At 45.8% G+C, this 20,921-nt stretch overlaps 1 pseudogene across 1 annotated transcript in view; it reads left to right on the plus strand.

Annotated features, from left to right (window-relative positions):
* LOC308467680 overlaps window positions 1–20,921 on the plus strand; it is a 196,741-nt pseudogene that overhangs the window by 125,853 nt on the left and 49,967 nt on the right. Inside the window, exons 3-9 of the transcript XR_013991565.1 lie at window positions 6,332–6,395; window positions 7,946–8,167; window positions 8,907–9,545; window positions 10,475–10,573; window positions 13,873–13,958; window positions 14,731–15,011; window positions 16,192–16,303. The product of XR_013991565.1 is annotated as an uncharacterized misc_RNA (transcript). The remainder of the gene's footprint in view (window positions 1–6,331; window positions 6,396–7,945; window positions 8,168–8,906; window positions 9,546–10,474; window positions 10,574–13,872; window positions 13,959–14,730; window positions 15,012–16,191; window positions 16,304–20,921) is intronic.

Below are 20,921 nucleotides of genomic sequence, written 5' to 3' on the forward strand. Positions count from 1 at the left end.
TACACCTTTTTGCCGCGTTTAGATCCAGTTTGAGCAATTCCGTGGGCGAGATCTCATAGGACAGCAATTTGGCATGGATTTTTCCTGACCACAAATTTGAGAAGTCATCCCGCCACATGCATTGAATGAGATAGTGGTTCGGGAGTTTATGCCATAGGGATATCCAATAAATCAAAACTCTCCTCCATAAAACTAACTCCACTGAGGGGATCTTCATTTCTAAGCGAATAGCCGCATTACTTACGCATGTTGGTAGTTTTAAAAGTCGGCGTAAGAATTGGCTTTGAAGCGACTCTAAAGGTGAGAGGTTTGCAAAGGCAGCCCATAAAGGTGCAGCATAGGCCATTGTGGTCATCACTTTGATGCTATACACTTTCAAGGCCGCAGGGATGAATAAGGCCCCCTCAGAGTAGAAAAAACGGAGGAGGGAGTGTGATAGGGCTTTTGTCTTGTTTTGAAGATATTCAACGTGCGCTTTCCACCCTAAATTATATTGAAAATAAATTCCTAAATATTTAAATTTATGTACTTGTTCGATTTTCGTGCCCTCCAATTTCCATGAATATAATTTTCGACTCCTTGAAAATATCAGAACTTTGGACTTGGTGTGGTTGATAGACAGATGATTAGAATGGCAATATGACGCAAAAATCTTTAGTGCCCTCCTTAAACCCACTCTGGAGTAAGAGAGTAGTACCGCATCATCTGCGTAGAGAAGTAAAGGACAACGATAATCTGCTATACGGGGGGTGTGGATAAATTTTTGTGAGTCAATTAATGGGTTCCTCATATCACTGATAAATAAGTTAAAAAGAAGAGGCGCTAAAATACAACCCTGGCGTACACCCTTATTTACTGGCACTGGGTTAGTTAGGTCTCCAGCAGGGGATATTCTTACCCTGGCCACGGACCCGGCATGAAGTTGGGAGATAAGCCACAGGAGCCTTCTATCTATTCCCCAGCAGGCAAGTTTATCCCATAGTAATTGCCTCGGAATACTATCAAACGCAGCTTTCAAATCTATGAAGGCTGCGCAAAGTTGGCCCCGTCGAGGTGTCGAGTATTTCCGGTCTAAGTGATAAAGAATAATTGCCTGATCTGTTGTGGATCGGTTTAATCTAAATCCAGCTTGCTCATGCCCAATCAGGTCAGCCTCAACTGACCACTTCATCAACCTTGCCAGCAAAAAACGGGCATATATTTTCCCAATGGACGATAGCAGACTGATATTCCGGTAATTCCCTGGGTCACCGGGAGGGCCTTTTTTGTAGATAGGAATTATAATGGCCTCCTTCCACGTTCCTGGTATTAAGCCCGTGGCATTTATTGCGTCAAACGTTTTAGCTAAAATCCCTGCCCACCATGCAGAATGTAGCTTTATAGCCTCAACAGGGACCAAATCTGGCCCAGGGGCCTTACCAGTTTTCAGCTCAGCTATCAATTCTAGCATTTCAGCAGGGTCGGTATTGGGCCAGACGGGAAGGGGATTAGAAGGTCTCCAGTGAGTGGCCGGAGCTTCTGCCACTGAGAAATATTTTCTCAGGAACTGCTCCCATGTAGGGGCCGGGATCACCGTTAAGGGGTATTTCGTATTTCTTCCCTTTATTAAGGACCAAAATTTCCGGGAGTTATGAGATTTTGAGGCAGAAATTATAGTCTGCCAGCGATTTAAATGCCATTCCCGTTTGGCCGATTTCTGGGCCTGTTTGTATGCTTTTTTAGCCAGGGAATAAGATGGAGGTAAGGCCAGAGTGCCGGAAAGTTTATAGTCATTATATATTATGTGGAGATGGAGTCTGGCTAGTTTACAAGCAGAGTTGAACCAAGGGGCGCCAAATTTAAAATAATCGTTTTTAACTCCATAGCTTGGAGAAGTGAAAAAGCGAGTTAAAACTTCTATCAGGCAAGAGAAAAAATTCATACAGGTAATAGGATCACGCGGGACTATTCCTACGTCCGGCTGATCACCAGGAAACTTTTCTCGGATAAAATCCGTATATCTATGGGCGAGGGCAGGGGACCATCTAATCCCCTTTATTTTAGTGGACGGCTCCACAATCACCAGGATTGGGTGGGAGCGCTCGAGCAGGTGCCAGTCAACACATAACTTGGTTGTCAGGGGAAGATGGTCACTAAATTGGGCATTATCAATTTTAAAAGAGGTGACATTCAAAAATAGATCCCGGGAAACCAATACATAGTCAAGAACACTGTTTGATTTTAACCCCAGGTGGGTGAACTCTCCTGGTATATCTGGAGGACACCTGCCATTTAATATAATTAAATTAAGGCGTAAAGCCATCTGATAAAGCATCACTCCCGCCTTATTGACTTTTACATCCTTTGATATTCTAGTGGGGATATATACTAGATCGTAGGTTTGAGCGCCGGGGTCGACCCACCATTTAGACTTTATAAGAGCCTCCCGATTTGAGGCTATCCGAGCGTTAAAATCGCCTCCGGTAATGGAGGGGACATTAGGATATTTAAGATAACAAGAAAGTAAAAAATCCTCTAGGGATTCCCATCTAGAAGTAAGATCAGCTGCTAACCCTCCCGGGGGGAAATAGACATTTGTAACCAATAAAGAGAAGTTTCCACCAGAGATCAGTCCGGTAATAGCATAAGGCGGAAATGCGTGCACTAGTGAAAGTTTAGCCCGAAGTTTAAGGGAGATACCAATTGTAAGGCTACCTTTAGGGCGGCCACCATTCATTGACGGGCTAGCAGGCAGACATATAAACTCAAAGCCATTTAACTCAATTTCCTCCTCCACCCAAGTTTCTTGTAATAGTATGATAAGAAAGGAATTAATATATTTTTGGAATTCTGGATCTGATTTTTTACTTTTCCATCCAGCAATGTTCCAACTTAATATTGAAGGCTGGGGTTTCCTCGTTCCTCCAATTGACTGTCAATCGGAAGGTTGGCTCAACTTTAATATGGGAAGAGGGGAGCCAATAAAGAAATCAGTTATCTTCCTCTGATGAAAAACCTCTCGTAAAAGCTGAGTGGGAGGATTTACAAGGTTGTCTGACTGTTGAACTTGGCCACTCGATCTACTAGGAGTAGGACCTTGAGCAGGGGCGGCCCCCTTTTCCAAAAGAGTTTGGTGGGCCACCCGGTGTGGTCCATCTATCTCGTCAGAAGTTTGGTCTCTCTGTAGCCTGCTACTGGTCTTTTGGGCTACTTGATTTATGTGGCCTGTTGGATCTTCAATCAGTTCCGTCACTGGTCTTGCTGTTGAATCCATAATACTCCGCAAAGAGGAATAAGGCTGGGCGAGTGGGCTATTTGGGAAGGTTGGCAAAGGCACCTCTTCTCTTGATTGGTCAGTGCTATAAGAAGGTTCCAGGTCTGGCATCGATGAATGTGTAGAAGGGGATTTTTCCTGTTGTGTGCTGCTTTCTTCAGGTATGTTTATCAAGGGACGGTCATGTAAATCTATTAAGAGCACGGAGGGTTGTTCTGGTTGGAGGGAAGGACTGGTAGTTGCTTCTTGGGGTTGTATCTTATCCTCCATTACCGACATACATTTAGCATTAGATATTGCGATATCCATATGAACTGGTTCTTCTAGGATGTCATGCTCGCTGTACATAGGTATTCTGGTGCTGAGCTTCCTGATAAGTTGGGTTTTAAGCGATTCGAGCCTATTAATAATTTCTTTTTGTTCCACCGCTGGTAAATCTGCAAAGGAGGCAATAAGTTCGATCTCTTCTGATGGTGTCAGGCCACTTTCCGGATGGTCATTGTTCTTTGCTAGGGGAGTGGAGGCCACATGACTCATCTCCTGGGGGATAACACCCACTCCGGTGTCCACTGGTGGATCGGGTTTAGCAGATTTTAAGCCCTCTTTGGTTATTGCCTCCAACAGTAGGGGTTTAGGCGTAGGGTCTATAAAGGCTCTCGTTGGTGCTATCCCACAGCGAAACAAAAATGCTTTCCTTCGTAATATGATAGTGGGAATTTTTGTGGATTGGAACGCAAGCAGGACTCTCTGTGATTTATGATGATAGACAAGGGGGAGGACTGCACAGAGGTCAATTTGTGTTGCCTCCATATTTAAAAGCACCATTAGGAGTTCCTTGGCACCGCCCAGAGTTCTCCATCTTGGGTCCCCATTTTGTATAGTTAGGCACACTTTCCTTGGTGTTAAAATCAAGGATTGATGACCTAATTGAAGGTTAAGGTTGTATTTAAATTTGTCAGTACGTTTGTTATTTAAGGACAAACTCCTCGTCCCCTTCCTCTCTTCAAGAGACTTAACACCGGCTGACGCTGGAGAAGTAGTAACTAGCTTTTGTTGGAGGCTGTGCAGCTGGGACGAAAGATCATCTACTCTTTGGAATATACAGTGCAAGGTTTTGATTATTAAATGGGACTGTTCAAATATCATATGATTGGCTGTGCCAAGGACCAGTTCCTCCTTCTGAGGAGAGACTACACTCTTACTGTTGCCCACATTGCTTGTTATTTGAGGTATTATTCGCTCTTCGTCTTTAAGTGCTGACACGCAATCAATCAGAGGGTTAAAACGGTTCTGAGTTTCTACCGTGTAGGAACAATCCAGTAGATTACTCCCTTCCTTAAAGTGACATGGTTCCACCCTTGTTTGCTTTGATCTCGGAAAGGGAATGGGGACTGTCTCCTCCGAATCTCTAAGACGTTTCCCATATCCCATAATTCAGATATCGAGTAGAGGGGGGATAGTATTTTAACGTCAACTAAATATTTCCTTCAAGCCTGCCAGCACTTGCAGTGGGGGTATATTTCACTGCCTGTTCATATGAAAGTCGGCGTCTTCACCTTCACCCTCACAGTCCGGCAATTTAGTTCGACAAGGAGACTACCGGTAAGCAACACAGACCATTCCTTTGAAGTCCTACTCCCACCAGGACTAAGACAGTAGCGTTGGTTTGACTTTCTTCCTCTGTTTGGCCAGCGCTCTTTTCGGAGGTAGATAGTGGCTTCCCTCGACCTGCTCTGCTCCGCCGTACTCCAGTAAAACAATAAAACAATAAAAACAATAAAACAATAAACTAAAAGCAAAGGGAAGCGAGGAGGTGATAAAACAGCTGATAAGACGTTAAAACTGAGAGTTTAAAACCAGGAAGTGGCTAAAAACTACTTTAAAAACTACTTAAAAGCTTAACTAAAAGCAGAGGAGTCTGACTAGGCTGCTGTGTCCGTCGCCATCTTGGCTCTCCTCGACCCCGGAGGTGATAAACAAGCAATACACATGATAAGGAGGATGGCCAGGAGGACAGCAATCATTATCACCTTCATGTGAGATCTGTTTCCTGGCCCTAAGATTAACATCCTAAGATTACCATATCAGAAAGCTACATCAAAGAAGCTTGCCCACTACCTTTGATGACCCAGGACACCTGCCTGTCTAAGCAACTGTGCTGTGTACGTGACTTGTAAAGAGAGAGAGATGGAACAGGGACGCAGAGGTGTAGATTGATCAAGAATCATATCAAAATAGTTTAAACCCAGTCAATGCAATGCTTTCATTGCTGACACAGATGGCTTACTCTATATTTGTTATAATTCCTCATAGCAATCCCACCTGATCACTACACAGCAGTCTGATTGGTCCTAGAACAATGCAGCAGTATGATTGGTCTGCAGGAGCCACCTAATCCAGCTCCAGGTGGAAGTGAATCCGCAACCTGATTGGCCTACAGGAGAGCCCTGCCGGCAAGGAGATGCAAGAATTAGTCAGTGACAATTAAGGCTTAAATATATGTTCAGCTGGCACACCTTTAACCTTTTACAGTAGCAGGTTGGTGATAATTGACCTAGAAGCCACTGAAGGACACTTTGCTCAGAGGCACTTTATTCAAAGCATTTCCTTCAGCACTTTTATTGCCCATATTGATGAGGGCTAATCTCCTACCCATCCCAAATAAGGTAGTGCACTGTAATGGTTAGAGTCTTGTACTATCACCTGAGAGACCAAGGTTTGAATCCCCCTGCTCCGCCATGCAGCTCACTTGGGGACCTTGGGCCAGTCACTGCCTCTCAGTCTAACCTGCCTCACAGGGTTGTTGTGGAGATGAACTGAGGAGTGTTGGGTAATATACATTACCTTGAGCTCCTTGGAGGAAAAAGTGGTACAAACATGCAGTAAGTAAGTAAGTGAATGAATGAATGAATTGCCACTGCTATTCACCCATTCCTTTGTCATGCAGATTGCTGGCTGATGACTGAGAGGATGGGGAAAAGTCTCCACAAATGTCTCTTTTGCAAGGGGGAGGGGGTGGTACTGATCTTACCTGGGAGAGGCGTGCTCCAAAACACAGCAGCTGAGTTTCCTTCACAGGTTGGCATTCTCCCGAGAAGCACACTAGCGTTTGCCATACCGGCTGAAAACCGTACTGCAAGGGGTGAGTATCCTGAGTTGTGCTTCTGTGCATTTATTTGCAGAAGTCAGCATCCAAGTTCCACACTGGGGCAAGGCAATCTGAGCACGTGACACCAATTCTGGCCCAACCTACCAGTTAGTTTCCAGGGCCCAATTCAAAGGGCTGGGCTTGACCTGTAGGACCAGCTCAGGACTACAATACCTCAAGGGCTGCCTCTCCCCATATGAGCTGACCCAGACCTTGGGATGGACACCTGAGGCCTTTCTCCAGGTGCCACCTCCACGGGAGCTCTGGAGGGTGGCAACAGGAGAACAGGGCCTTTTGGGTGGTGGCTCCCTGTTGGTGGAATGCTCTTCCTGGGGGAGCTCACCTGGTGCCTTCATTTCATATCTTTGGTGCCGGACAAAAACACTATCTATGAACATTTAGAATGGGTGGGATGTTTTAATGTATCCCTCACTCTCAGTTTTTATGTACGTAGGTAGGTATTTTTTTCTGGTAAATCACTTCAAATTGCTATGGCAAAAAAATGACTATTGTATTTAAATTTTTATATATAATATTTTGGCCTGGAATCCCCATTGCCTATGCACTGCAGGAAAGTCAGATGTTCCTTTTGCCACAAATAATAGATGCATAGTTGTCAATCTGTAAGGGACCCAAAGGGTCACCTACTCTGGCTCCCTGCAATGCCAGCTGCAGGACAGGGCAGAGGAGAAACATCCTCCCTGAGCTGGATAGTGCCATCAATGAGGGGCAAAACCAAGTCCGGGTTCAAGGCAGTCACCTGCCATTTAATCTCCCACGAATCCTGAGGTACCCTTCGGGTGTTTTGGGGACTGCAGCTTCCATCAGCCCCAGCCAGCATGGCCCCAGGGCATTGTGGGGGATTTAAATGCAGCTTCCCAGACCCAGTCACCTGAGTGTAGCAGACCACAGGTTGCCCTCAGTGGGGTTCCCCTCCAGGATTCTGGCATGGGTGCTGGGTGCAGACTTCAGCCCCACTAAACAAGGAGGGTACAGCATTGTAAACTGGAGATGAGCAAGTGGAGCATTTTACTCTGTCCCCCTCAAGGAGTTGGTGGGCTTCATGCCTCTCCCCCCTCGTAGGCCATCTTGTATGCCATGTAAAACTCACTTCCAGGTTATTTCTCAGGGGCTACCAAAGCCCGCTTTGGTTTGTTTTTAACTGTGAGAAGTCCATTTCCATCCAAGTGGGTCCTTATATTACATTAAGAATTTGGAGTTTGAGTTTTCATCATCCCTTCTCACCCTTTTTTCCTTTTGTGTCACATACATCCGAGGGCAGGGGCTGTATTGTTTTTTCCCCCCCTTGATTTGTTGGCCACTCTGGAAGTGTTTTCAGCTGAACAGCAGGGTAAAAGCACTTTGGATAAAATGAATGATAAAATGATGCCAGCCAAGGGACTTCTTGGCAGAGGAAGTTGAACTCACTTCCATCCCAGAATCATAGAATCAGAAGGGACCTGGAGGGTCATTTAGTCCAACCCCTTGCAATGCAGGAATCACAGCAGCTACTTTATCTTTCCCTCCATGTGGTTCCCCTACAGATCCTGGCTCCGTCCCCCTGATCATAGAGATGCTGGGAGACATGTATGAATATGTGCCCATCCTCCAGGACTGGTGGCATGCAGACGGGTACTGCCAGCAGCGCTTCGCTCGGTTGCCATCTGAGCTGGCATCTCTTGGGGAAAAGCTGCAGTCCTACCAAGTCCAGAGCGCAGTCTGGATGGATGACCAGGAGGTGTTCCTGCAGAAGCCGAAGCAGAGGCGTGAGTAGAGATATGCTGCACTATTGAACCTAAGATAAGCCTGCTAGATCAGGTCAATGGCCCACCTGATCCAGCAACCGGCTCTCACAGTACCATGTGCACCTAGACGCCTGTGGGAAACCAGGGAGCAGAACATGAGACCAGAGCCCTCTCCCTCCCCCCCTGTGGTTTCCAGGAACTGGTATTCAGAAGCATGGCTGCCCCCAAGCGTGGAGGGCAGAGCACAGCCATACTGGCTAGTAGCCATTGACAGCCCTCTCCTCCTCTTCCTCCTCTTCCTCCTCCTTCTCCTCCTCCTCCGTCTCCTCCTCCTCCTCCTCCAGGAATTGGTCCAATCCTCTTTTAAAGGCATCCATGTTGGTGGCCATCAGAGTTCCATAGCTTAATTCTCTACACTGCAAGAAGAAGGGCTTTCCTTTTATCTGTCCTGAATATTCCACCATTCAGCTTCACTGGATGACCACAAGTTCCATAAAATTTTCTCTCTCACTTTCTGGCCATGCATAATTTTTATAAAAATCCTATCATGTAACCCTTCCTGGCTTTTTCTCTAAAACTAAAAAGTCCCAAATATGGCAACCTTTATTCATACAGAAATCACTCCATGCCATAGAACACCTGGGTTGCCCTTTTCTGAACTTTTTCCAACTCTACAACGTGCTTTTTGATGTGAGGCAACCAGAACTGTTTTAAATGTTGGGTCCTTGGTCACATCCCCATCTCTCTCCCCCACCCCCAGGAAACATCTCCGCACCAATTCTGGTCTTCAAGAACAAAACAGACACAAAGTTTGTGAAGGTCTTAGCCGACTTCCCAGAGATGCCCACTGTGAGTGCCTGCGCCCACGTCCAGTGGGACCCTGAGGCTGCGGAGATCTCCACTGTCTTCTCCTATGCGGTCCCGTCTTTGATCAATGAGTTCAAGTTGCGTGGCTTCATCGACGAGGATGGCTTCATCAGGTTTGCCATCATCCTCCATGGGCACCACTCCCCGTGCCTGCCAGTTTTTCGTGCCGATGGGCAGTGGCACCACTTCTGTGTCACATGGCAGCATCAGAATCGGGCATGGGCCATCCATGCTGACGGGAAGGAGAAGGCCTCAGCCACAGGGCTTTCAGCCTCCCATGCCGTGGATGGCCACGGGACGTTCATTATCAGGCAAGATCAGGACTCCCTGGGTGGGGCCTTCAAAGAGAAAGAGTCCTTCAGTGGGAACCTCACTGGTTTGCATGTTTGGGAGAGGGTCCTCAGCAGGGAGCAGATGGAGAAAGTGCGCTCCTGCATCCCTATTCAAGAGAGCCTCGTGTTTGCCTGGAGCAGCGACATCCTTGAGGTGGAAGCGAGCATCCAGTAGGCCACAGTGTAGCTAACCTGCCCAGGTAAAGCACTCTCGGGTTGTGACTGCACCAGCTGTCTGAATCTGGTCTGTGATGAGCTGGTTGATTTGCATGTCCCTGTTTTCAGTTGGTGTGGACTGGTTATATGCCTATATTGGATGGGGGCAGGGGAGGAAGCTGCCCCAGGACAGGGGTGGGGATCCCTGTGGCCTGCAGACCATGGCCAGTGATGATGGGAGATGTAGTCCCAACTGAAGGGCCACAGGTTCTCCTTCCTTGTTTAGAAGGCATCTTGGGCTGGAAAGGCTTTGAACTCTCTTGGGTCTCCATTGCAAAATGGGCTTGTTGAGATAGGTATGTAGATACCTGCCGGGGTCTTCTTTCTCCAAGGGTTGAAGATGTCCATGGCGATCAGGTTGTGTGACTCAGCTACCTGCAAGTACACAAATGGCAGAGTGTACTTCGAATAAACTGTGTGGGGCAGGACCAGATGGCAGGGAGGGTCGATGGCTGCGACCTGACTCCTGACGACTGAGTCAACGCCACTTACCTGGAGGCAGTGGGGGAGGGGTGGGGCGGCAGCAAGATGGGGCAAATGCATCAACAGGAAAGCTGGGTGGAAGTAAGATGCTTTATAAGGACCTAGTAGCAGTGAGTGCCTGGCACTGCCTGGGAGTTTTTAGGGAATAAAAAATTGCAATTTTAAAATTAAAAATAGCGTGATTTGTGATTTTGGACCCATGACACCAAAATTGGGTAAGCTCATGCCAAAGTTGCGTTTTGGTCTGACGTCTTGATTCAAAACAGCACCTAGAATCCAAGAGTCTACCAACTCCACCCTCAGGGAACCCCCTGCCGAATTTGGTGATGATGCTTCGAGGGGTGTCCCAAACTATAGAAAACAAACAAACAAACAAACAATTTCCCAAACCATCTAGTAGATGGAGGGTGTTGTTCTTGTTCTCTCCCAGGGCCTGTGGAGGAATGCCATATGTTTCAGGTCATCCAGGGAAGCCTTGCTTATGCCCCCTGCCTGCAGCTGCTGCCTTTTGTCTGCTACTACAAAAAAGGTATGGCAGTTCTGACTGTCCTTATCTCCAGACTCAAACTGTGGCAACTGTCATTTTAAGCCCAAGGTCCCCATTCCTTTGTGCCAGCAATCGGTGGGTCAGAGGGAAGTGGGTGGAGCAACAGGTGTGACTCTTATTTTGTTCGGTATGGTCCCATCTGCACAGTACATTAAAATAATAATAATAATAATAATAATAATAATAATTTATTATTTATACCCCGCCCATCTGGCTGGGCTTCCCCGGCCACTCTGGGCGGCTTCCAAAAGAATATTAAAATACTATAATACATCAAACATTAAAAGCTTCCTGAAACAGGGCTGCCTTCAGATGTCTTCTAAAAGCCTGGTAGTTGTTGTTCTCTTTGACATCTGGTGGGAGGGTGTTCCACAGGGAAGGCGCCACTACCGAGAAGGCCCTCTGCCTGGTTCCCTGTAACTTGGCTTCTCGCAGTGAGGGAACCGCCAGAAGGCCCTCGGTGCTGGACCTCAGTGTCCGGGTAGAACGATGGGGGTGGAGACGCTCCTTCAGATATACTGGACCAAGGCCGTTTAGGGCTTTAAAGGTCAGCACCAACACTTTGAATTGTGCTCGGAAACGTACTGGGAGCCAATGTAGGTCTTTCAAGACCGATGTTATGTGGTCTCTGCGGCCGCTCCCAGTCACCAGTCTAGCTGCCGCGTTCTGGATTAGTTGTAGTTTCCGGGCCACCTTCAAAGGTAGCCCCACGTAGAGCGCATTGCAGTAATCCAAGCGGGAGATAACCAGAGCATGCACCACTCTGGAGAGGCAGTCCGCAGGCAGATAGGGTCTCAGCCTGCGTACCAGATGGAGCTGGTAAACAGCTGCCCTGGACACAGATTTGACCTGTGCCTCCATGGACAGCTGTGAGTCCAAAATGACTCCCAGGCTGCGCACCTGGTCCTTCAGGGGCACAGTTACCCCATTCAGGACCAGAGAATCCTCCACACCTGCCCGCCTCCTGTCCCCCAAAAACAGTACTTCTGTCTTGTCAGGATTCAACCTCAATCTGTTAGCCACCATCCAGCCTCCAACCGCCTCCAGGCACTCACACAGGACCTTCACTGCCTTCACTGGTTCTGATTTGAAAGAGAGGTAGAGCTGGGTATCATCCGCATACTGATGAACACCCAGCCCAGATCCCCTGATGATCTCTCCCAGGGGCTTCATGTAGATGTTGAAAAGCATGGGGGAGAGGACAGAACCCTGAGGCACCCTACAAGTGAGGGCCCAGGGGTCTGAACACTCATCCCCCACACCACTTTCTGAACACGGCCCAGGAGGAAGGATAACAGTGCCCCCAGCTCCCAGCCCCTCAAGACGGTCCAGAAGGATGTTATGGTCGATGGTATCAAACGCCGCTGAGAGATCCAGCAGAACTAGGAAACAGCTCTCACCTTTGTCCCTAGCCCGCCGGAGATCATCAACCAGTGCGACCAAGGCAGTTTCAGTCCCATGATGAGGCCTGAATCCCTACTGGAAGGGATCCAAATGGTCCGCTTCTTCCAGGTGTGCCTGGAGTTGTTCAGCAACCACTCGCTCAATCACCTTGCCCAAGAATGGAAGATTTGAGACTGGGCGATAGTTGGCTATCGTGGCCGCATCTAAAGATGGTTTTTTAAGAAGCGGTTTAATAACCGCCTCTTTCAGCGGGTCTGGGAAGGCTCCCTCATGGAGGGAAGCATTCACCACCCCACGAAGCCCATCGCCCAGTCCTTCCCGGCTAGCTTTTATAAGCCAGGATGATCAAGGAGGCAAGTAGTTGGTTTCACTCGTCCAAGCAGCCTGTCCACATCCTCGGGGGTAACAGATTGAAAATGATCCCACACAACTTGACTAGACAGGACTCTAGCACTCTCCCGCCCCGGCCCTGCTCCCACGGTGGAGTCTACCTCTTCTCGAATCTGAGCGACTTTATCTGCAAAAAACTTTGCAAAGTCATTGCAGGAGATCATGTGGCCCCTACTGGGCCCTGATGGAGCAGGTGGTTCTGCTAAATTGCGAACCACCTGAAAGAGTCTCCTGCTGCTGTTTTCCGCAGATGCAATAGAGGCGGTGAAGAAAGTCTTCTTCGCCGTCGCTATCGCCACTTGGTAGGCTCGACATTGAGCTCTAACCCGTGTCCGGTCAGATTCAGAATGGGTTATCCGCCACCGGCGCTCTAGCCGTCTCAACGATTGTTTCATTGCCCTCAGATCCGTGGAAAACCACGGGGCTGTCCGGACTCCATGCAATCGGAGAGGGCGCTTTGGAGCCAAACAGTCAATAGCCCTGGTTAACTCCACATTCCAGCAGGCCACCAGGGAATCAGCTGAAAGGCCATCAACATGGGATAAAACATCCCCTACCACTCTCTGGAAACAATTTGGATCCATTAAGTGGCGGGGGCGGACCATCTGAATCGGCACTCCCTCCCCCCCAAAAAAGAATAATGGGAACTGTAGTCCACTGAGAGTTCTGAGAGTTGTTAAGAGACCCCTATTCCTCTCACAAAGCTACAATTACCAGAGTGGTTCACCCCCTCTTCCCGTTAATTAAAACACAAGCTACTTTTTATTAATGGGAATGTTTATTTGATAATTATAATTGAATATTTATTTATTTAAATGCTCATAGTCCTCAATCTCATGCCAAAGTGCCACAAGGCTGGGAGCGAGGGATCAGATTCCACTTCCTCTGGAAGAGAGTTCCAAGGTTTTGGAGCCAGCACTGGAAAGGCCCTGTCATGCCTTGTTCAGCAAGGAAACTGTGCCTCTGAAGCAGGTCTTCATCACTGGGTTGGTTTCCAGGGGAGAAGGGTACTTCTGGTATCCCCAGTTGTTGGATCAGCCTGGATTTGTGATCAGAGTGTCAGACTGGGGCCTAGAGAGACACCGGTTCAACTCCCCCCCTTGACCACAAAGTGCTCTGGGTGACTTTGGGCCAGTTGCTCTCTTTTCACCTTGTCTACCTTGCAGGGCTGTGGAAATTTATTATTATTATTATTATTATTATTATTATTATTATTATTAAAATTTATATGCCATCCTGCACCTGAAGATCACAGGGCAGTTTACAACATGAAAATACAACATAAAAACACAAATTACATAGCATAATAGCAAAACAACAACACCCCTCCCCCACTATCACACTTAAAAGGCCGTAGATGGCTTAATCAGCCAAAGCCCTAGTTGAAGAGGAATGTTTTTGCCTGGCTCCATGAAATGGGCAAGGTACTAACTTTGTAAACCACCTTCCACAACCTTCCATTTGCATGTCTGTTGTTTTCCCCTCAGATCTTTATTTGCAGTTGAAGAAAACACAGTCAAAACCTGTCCCACAGCTCATAGCTCAGGTTAACGCATGAGCGAATGCGACAGTGGTGAGTCTAAAGCACTGGCTTCAACCCAGACTCCTGAGGGCTTCCACCTGTGGTCCAGCATCACTGTGTTGCTGGCCAGGCCTCCTGGAGCCTTTTCTCAGTGCCCCTAAGTGTTTCCTGGGTGAGTCTGTGGGGAAATTGATTTCTGGGAGAATTTGGGGTGGTACAGGTTGCAGGGGGTTGGACTTGAAAATCCATGGGGTCCCTTCCAGCTTCACAGTTCTATAATTTCTGTAAGAAGCTGCCAGACCCCTGAGCCATCTAGCTGAGCAGGATGATTTCTGGCAGGGGCCATTCGTAGCTCTACCTGGAGCTGCCGATGGGGAGTGGGATTGAATCTGCAACCTTCCTCACTCAATGCCAGTGCTCTTCCACTGAGCCACAGCTCTGGGAACACATGACAAGTGTCTTGTCTCAGGAGACCCATGGTTGTCAAAGCTTCTTAAAGTCTGGTTGTGGGGCACAGACATCTATTGGCACATCTTCTCATCTCAGCTCTCCACATTGCCCCTCTGTCCCCCCCCCCCGGATTTATGGCTTCCCTAAACACTTTCCCCTAAAGTGCCTTCAGCTTGTGTGCTGCTCCCAACCCAAAGTTCCCATATAACAGATTTTGGAACCACTGCTACTAAAAATACTTCAAAAACGGCTTTGTGCAGATCACACACATCTGGGTGGATTTTCCCAAAAGGGGAGGCACACACTCCCTTCACCCACCCTGCCCCCATTTAGTCCCCCTTCTCTAACCTGGGGGTCTTGTTTCTGGCTACAGATTCCTGAGAGTGTCTTCCAGGCAGAAGCCCGAGGCATGGACGTTTCAGTAGTCGCTGCTTACCTAGGGGTGGTGGAGACGGTCCTGTTGGTAAGATTCCAACATCTCTGGATGCAGCTGCTCTACTGGGCATATTGCAACTGCTGAAGGAGGTCTCAGACATGGATGCCAACAAGCCGGAGGAACTGGCAACGCTGGAGCAGCTGGGGCAGCACTACGTGGCAATTGCCGGGGCAATCCTGGAGGAGCAGAATGCTGAGGAGTGGTCTGAAATAAAGCCGGTAAAATCATGGCTTCCTAGAAGTAAGGGGCGGCGGGGGGGGGGGGGATGGGTATGGTGAGCCCCAATGTTTGAGGCAGGAAATCCAGAAAGCTGAAGCAGTCCTGATAGTCCACCATCCCTTTCCGTCCTTGAGAGTATGTGGCCAGACCAGGACCCATGGGAGACCCTAGGGCCATGAAGATGACAGAGGTGACCTTGGAAGGCAATGCAGGCCTCTTAGTCCCACTGACCTCACAGGGCGGTTGTTGGGGGATTAAACACGGAGGGGATACCTTGAGCTCCTTGGAGGTTTTTTTGGCGGGGCGGGGGGAGGTGGGATAGAAACACAATAAATAAAGAAACACTAGATGGTTGTCCGGCCTCTGCTGGAAGATTTTCAGGAAGGTAGAAATATATAAGGAAATAAATATCCCTGGGTACACACCTTAATTAAATGAGTTGCATCACACCTATGCTCACAGTAGTTAGGCTTCTGGCAAAAATCTAAGTTATCAATCCCACTGTCTGCTGTGGCAGAATTTTACGCAACTAAATATGAACTTTATTACATGATTTACTACATTATTCCACAACATCCATTTCAATGCAAAGGAAACACAATTCGGTTTGGAAGGACAGTTCATAGAATCAAAGGACTGCAGAGTTGGAAGGGATCCTCAGGGTCATCTAGTCCAACCCCCTGCAATGCAGGAATCCCAATTGGTTCCATATCATTGACAGGCTGAACACAACAAAGGTGAATACCAATCATATTCATTGATTTCTGTTCCAGACATTGGGCAAATAAGCAAACTCTGCTTCCATTTCCATCAGGATTATCTGACGTCTCATACCACCTCCCTCTGTGTGACTGGCTCCATTGTCAAACTCTCCCTACTATCAAGAAACTTCCCTAATCTTTGACCGAAATCTACCCTCCAGTAACTTAAGCAGCAGAGAAGTCATAGATTCATAGAACCTTCGAATTGTACAGTTGGAAGGGACCCCAAGGGCCATTTCGTTCCAACCCCCTGCAATGTATTAAGCAGCCTTTGCTCTCTTCAATGGGGCAGCCCCTCAGAGATGCTATTATGTGCTGCCCCCCCCAGTCTGCAGGAGGAGGGCCAGGGAAACCCTTGGGCAACGTTGGATGATGATGATGATGATAAGGTTTGGGGAGCTGCTCCTGTGCTCCTCAGATCCTTGATGGACCCGTGACAGTTGTGGAAAACATGGACAAGATGGTTTCCAGCCTCCATCAGCTCCTGAGTACAGAGAGGCCAAAAGTCACCATCTGGTGTAAGAATGTTGGTGAGTAGCAGCAAGGCTCTGGGGTGCGAGGGGGAGGAAGAGCCTGGGGAATTGTTAAAGCAAATTTGATGCCAGAAATTCAGTAGGAAAGGAATTGAAAGTAAAACTGCAAATATCCTAATGCTGTTACACAAATCTGTGGTGCACCCCCCACAGTACTGTCTAGAGTACTCACCTCAAAAAGGATACTGCAAGGCTGGAAAAAGTTCAGAAAATGCAGCCAAAAATGATCTGGGGGATGGAGGGACTCCCCTATGAATGAAGGCTTGCAAAATTTGGGGCTTTTTAGCTTTGAGGATGTGGGAATGTTGTGGATAGTAGGATAGGATAGATTGATTAAATATTGTCCTCCCTCCTTCACACTGAGTCAGTAGCACATTCCCCAGTACACAGCAGGAAGCTAGTTGGTAAGATTCGTTTGAATCTCTTTACTTAAGCAAACCAGGGTTTGATCCTGGTACATTCCCCTTTTATCCCTCTTATCATTACTTTTAAAGAAAACACAACAGTCTTCTTTAAAAGTAATGATAAGAAGTCTACTTACATTCAGTTCACAGGTTTTTAGCTTGGAGGCAGGCTTTTAGCTTGGAGTTACAGAAAAGAATGTGGGGATTTGAGCCCATGTGCTGCTGGCTGACAGCCAGCAAACAGCAAAATACATCAAGAGAACAGCATCAAGAGAAAATGGTCAAGGACTTCCGGTCTGCTGCAGAGGACAATGGCGGTGTGCTGAGTGTCGTCTGTGACACGGAGCTGGCAGAAAGGCTTGGAGGGCAGTGCTAGAGCTCAGCACCCCCCCCAAAACCCCCCCACAGGAGAGTGGGGACCTGAGGGCTCCAGTGGAGCGGAAAATCTCCCCCCCCGCCGATCGTCTCCTGGCCACTGTTGTGCCCGCAGGAGGGAAGGGGAAGAGGCTTGAGTTCGCTCTTGGCACCAACGCAGCCTGCTGCCGAAGCTACGATCCATCAGCAGAAGCAGCAGATCTTCCAATTAGAGGTAAAAGCCAAATAAAACATTTTGAACTTTGAATTAGAGCTTAAAAAATTAATTTGGCAAAACAGGAAGTCAGCTTCCGATTTCTGTGGACGAGCTCTGTAAAGGGAACTTTTTTGTGAATGGGACTCAGACACTGCCTACAGCAAAGGAGAGTTGTAACATTTAACTCTGACTTGGTGGATGGTTATATTCTAACGGATTTATACATTAACTGTATTCAGTTACCTATTGGGATACAAAGTTTAAAAGCTACTGACAGCTGGAGGAATCTGAACAGTCTTTTAAAAATTGGTGGAGCTGAAGAGGAAAAGGAGAAAGAAAAGAAACCTGCAGGGGACTCTCAGCACATCTGGGGGTAACCCCAGAAAGTGGAAAGAGTCTGGAACAGCTTCCAAAGCATCTTTGATACTACAAAAGACTGAAAGAGCCCACCAAGATAGATTTGTTAACTGAAACCCCTGCACGTCTGTGAACTGAATAACAAGACAAATGCCATGGGATAACAAATAAGAAATAAAATGGAAATATAACTTCTGGAACTATTGCAAGCCACCACTGTTTGAGATACTTATAAGTAGATAAGTACAAAACAAAGAACAACTCCCCCCCCCCCCTTTCTTTAAAGACATAAACTTGAAATTGAGCTGGCCTAACATTTTTATTTTTTCCTTTCCTCTGCTTCCTGGATTTTTAAATTACTTTATGAATTCTCTTTTTTATTTTTCACCCTTTCAATTGCATATTTTATGTTTTCTGATTCATTGGATGGTTTTATTTCTTTTTGCCTTTTTTCTCTTTTTGTTATATAACTGTATGATATATTGTGGTGGGGAGGGAGAAGGCAGACGAAAGGGAAAGGGAAACTAGAAAGAATCTGGGAGCGGGGAGTCAGTCTCATGGTTGGATAGACTCAGAACCTGCAGGTGTGACCTTGAACAACTCATACAGCACTGGAAACCAACTGATAAGAGATATCGGGCAAGGAGGGAGCAACAACTAGGAAAGCAGCAGTTGCTGCTGCGGCAGCGGCAGCGGCTGCTAGACGGGCTAGTGTACAAATTGGGGACATTGGAGATAAAGGAGAGAGAGAGCAGACAGATCACTTTGCATTGCAACTCTCGGAATTCAGGAAAGAAATGATCCAATCAATGCAAGAATTTACACAACAAGTTCGCAGTGACATGGAAAAATCCAATCAGTCACTGACTGAACAAGTGCACAGAGACATTGAAAATTCGAATAGAGTCGTGACTTCCTGGCGGAGCCGTGGACATGAAGAGAAGCGTGAGATAGCCCTTCAGGGAGTCTCAAGTGGTGCGGGGGTATTCTGTTTTTGGGGTTTTTTTGTAAATAATTTTTATTAATTTTCCAATATAAATTTATACAAGATTAAACATCCAATTATCACCAACATCTTTTTTTTTGGACTTCCATCAACATGTCTGATAATTCTCCGTATTATCACTTTCTCCACATTTCTTAATTTAATATTGCACTATATAATTATTTGCTTTATCATATTATTTAATCAATATTTCTACCATACATTTTCACAAAGCTTCTTGAAAACTTACAAACGTTATCTGCTTATCACAAATATTTTTGATATATTCTGTAAATTTATTCCAGTCCTCAGTGAATCTCTTGTCTTGTCAGTTCCGGATCCTCCCTGTTAACTTGTCCAGTTCTGCGTAATCCATTAATTTCATTCTCCATTCTTCAATTGTAGGCACTTCTTTTTGTTTCCACTTCTGGGCCAACAAAATTCTAGCTGCTGTTACTGCGTATAAAAATACCTTCCAATCCTTCTTATTAATTTCATAACCTAATATTCCTAACAGAGATGTTTCTGGTTTTTTAACAAATGTATATTTCAACATTTTCTTTATCTCATTATATATCATTTCCCAAAAACATTTCACTTTTTTACACTCCCACCACATATGATAAAATGTTCCTTCTTTTTCCTTACATTTCCAACATTTATTGCTTACCTTATACATCTTACCTAACTTTACAGGAGTTACATACCATCTATATATCATTTTCATAACATTTTCCTTTATTGTAGTACACGCAGTAAACTTCATCCCTTCCTTCCACAATTTTATCTAATCATCAAATTGTATATTATATCCAAAATCTTTGGTCCACCGAATCATAACCGATTTAACCTCTTCATCCTTTGTATACCACTCTAATAATAATTTATACATTTTGGATAGAATTTTCACTTCATTATTCAATATTTCCTGTTGAAACCTGGATTCCTTCTCAGAAAAACCTCTGGAAATTCCCATTTAAATTCAATTTGATTTTTCTTCAGAGATTGCACCAAATGTTTATACTGTTCTCGTTTTTTCAACAGACGAAGTGGCACGTCTTTAAAAATGATTATATAGTTCCCATCAATATTCAATCTTTTCTCTCTGTTTTTTTGTAAAATTAAATTCCTCATCTCTCTATCTTTAAAAATAATCAAACAATCTCCTGGGAACTTCTTCGCTCTAGTTGTCCTCGTTTTAATCCGAAAAGCATTTTGTATTGTTCTAGCAACTTCTTCCACTTGCATGTCTAACCATTGAGCAATTTCTGCCGTCAACTTTTCTTTAATCATTTCTCCCTGAACCTCAGGCACAGATCTCAATCTCAGATTTGTCTCTCTTTGTCGTAGTTCATTCATTGCAGTCGCATCCCATAACTCCTCCTGCGTCTTATTAACTTCTGATACTTCCACCTTGATTTTTTCCTCTTCCCTTTTCACTTCCTTCATTTCTAATTTTGTTCTTTTCATCCCTTCCTCCAGATTCTGTGTTCTCTTGGATATTTCTTTCATTTGTCCTTTTAATTCGTTAACTGTTAAGTCTATTTTTTATCCATCTTTTCTATTTTGGTCTCCATCTGTTCTAATTTGGTCTCTATGTTTTTCTCACTTTTAAAATTTTCTGTTTTTAATTCTGCAAACATCTTTATTATATCCCCTTTCCACTCTGATTCTTGCCTTGAACTCTTTCTTTCCCCTGGTGTTGCCCCCTCACTCTTTTTCTGCGAATGCGCCATTCCGAAAGTTCCCTGTTAACTTCTTGCCTCTTGTGTGGCTAATCCAATCTGTAATCCGCAAAACTCAAAAATAAGTTTAATATAATGTTCCAATAATTTCCTTTCCACTTATTTAGTTGTTTACCATAATCCAATAATGAATTTAAAATTTATAATAAAGAGGCCCCAAACTTCCAGAATTATAAAAGTCATAGACTCCAAAAAAAAATCAGCAAGCAAGGATCCAACTCAGGGGAAGAAATACCAGCAGTCTTATAATCCACAGAAGAGACCATCCAAAAATCACTCCTAACATCCAAAAGTAATGCCTTCTTCCATCACCCAAATCTTAAAAACAGAAGGAATAAAACTCACAAATCCACCAAATAAAAAAAGACAAAACCAGGAACAATCTTCTTGCCACTTATATGGCTAATTCCAATAATCCATTTGCAAATTCAACAACTTCTTGCCACTTGTATGGCTATTTCCAGTCGTCCGATTGCAAGTTCAAAAAACTAAAACAAAGGAGCCCCCAATTCCATCAGACATAAAAGTCACCAAAGCAGAAAAGACAATAAGC

This window comes from Podarcis pityusensis (genome assembly GCF_964106645.2).
Source record: "Podarcis pityusensis genome assembly, chromosome: W".
Classification (NCBI taxonomy): domain Eukaryota; kingdom Metazoa; phylum Chordata; class Lepidosauria; order Squamata; family Lacertidae; genus Podarcis; species Podarcis pityusensis.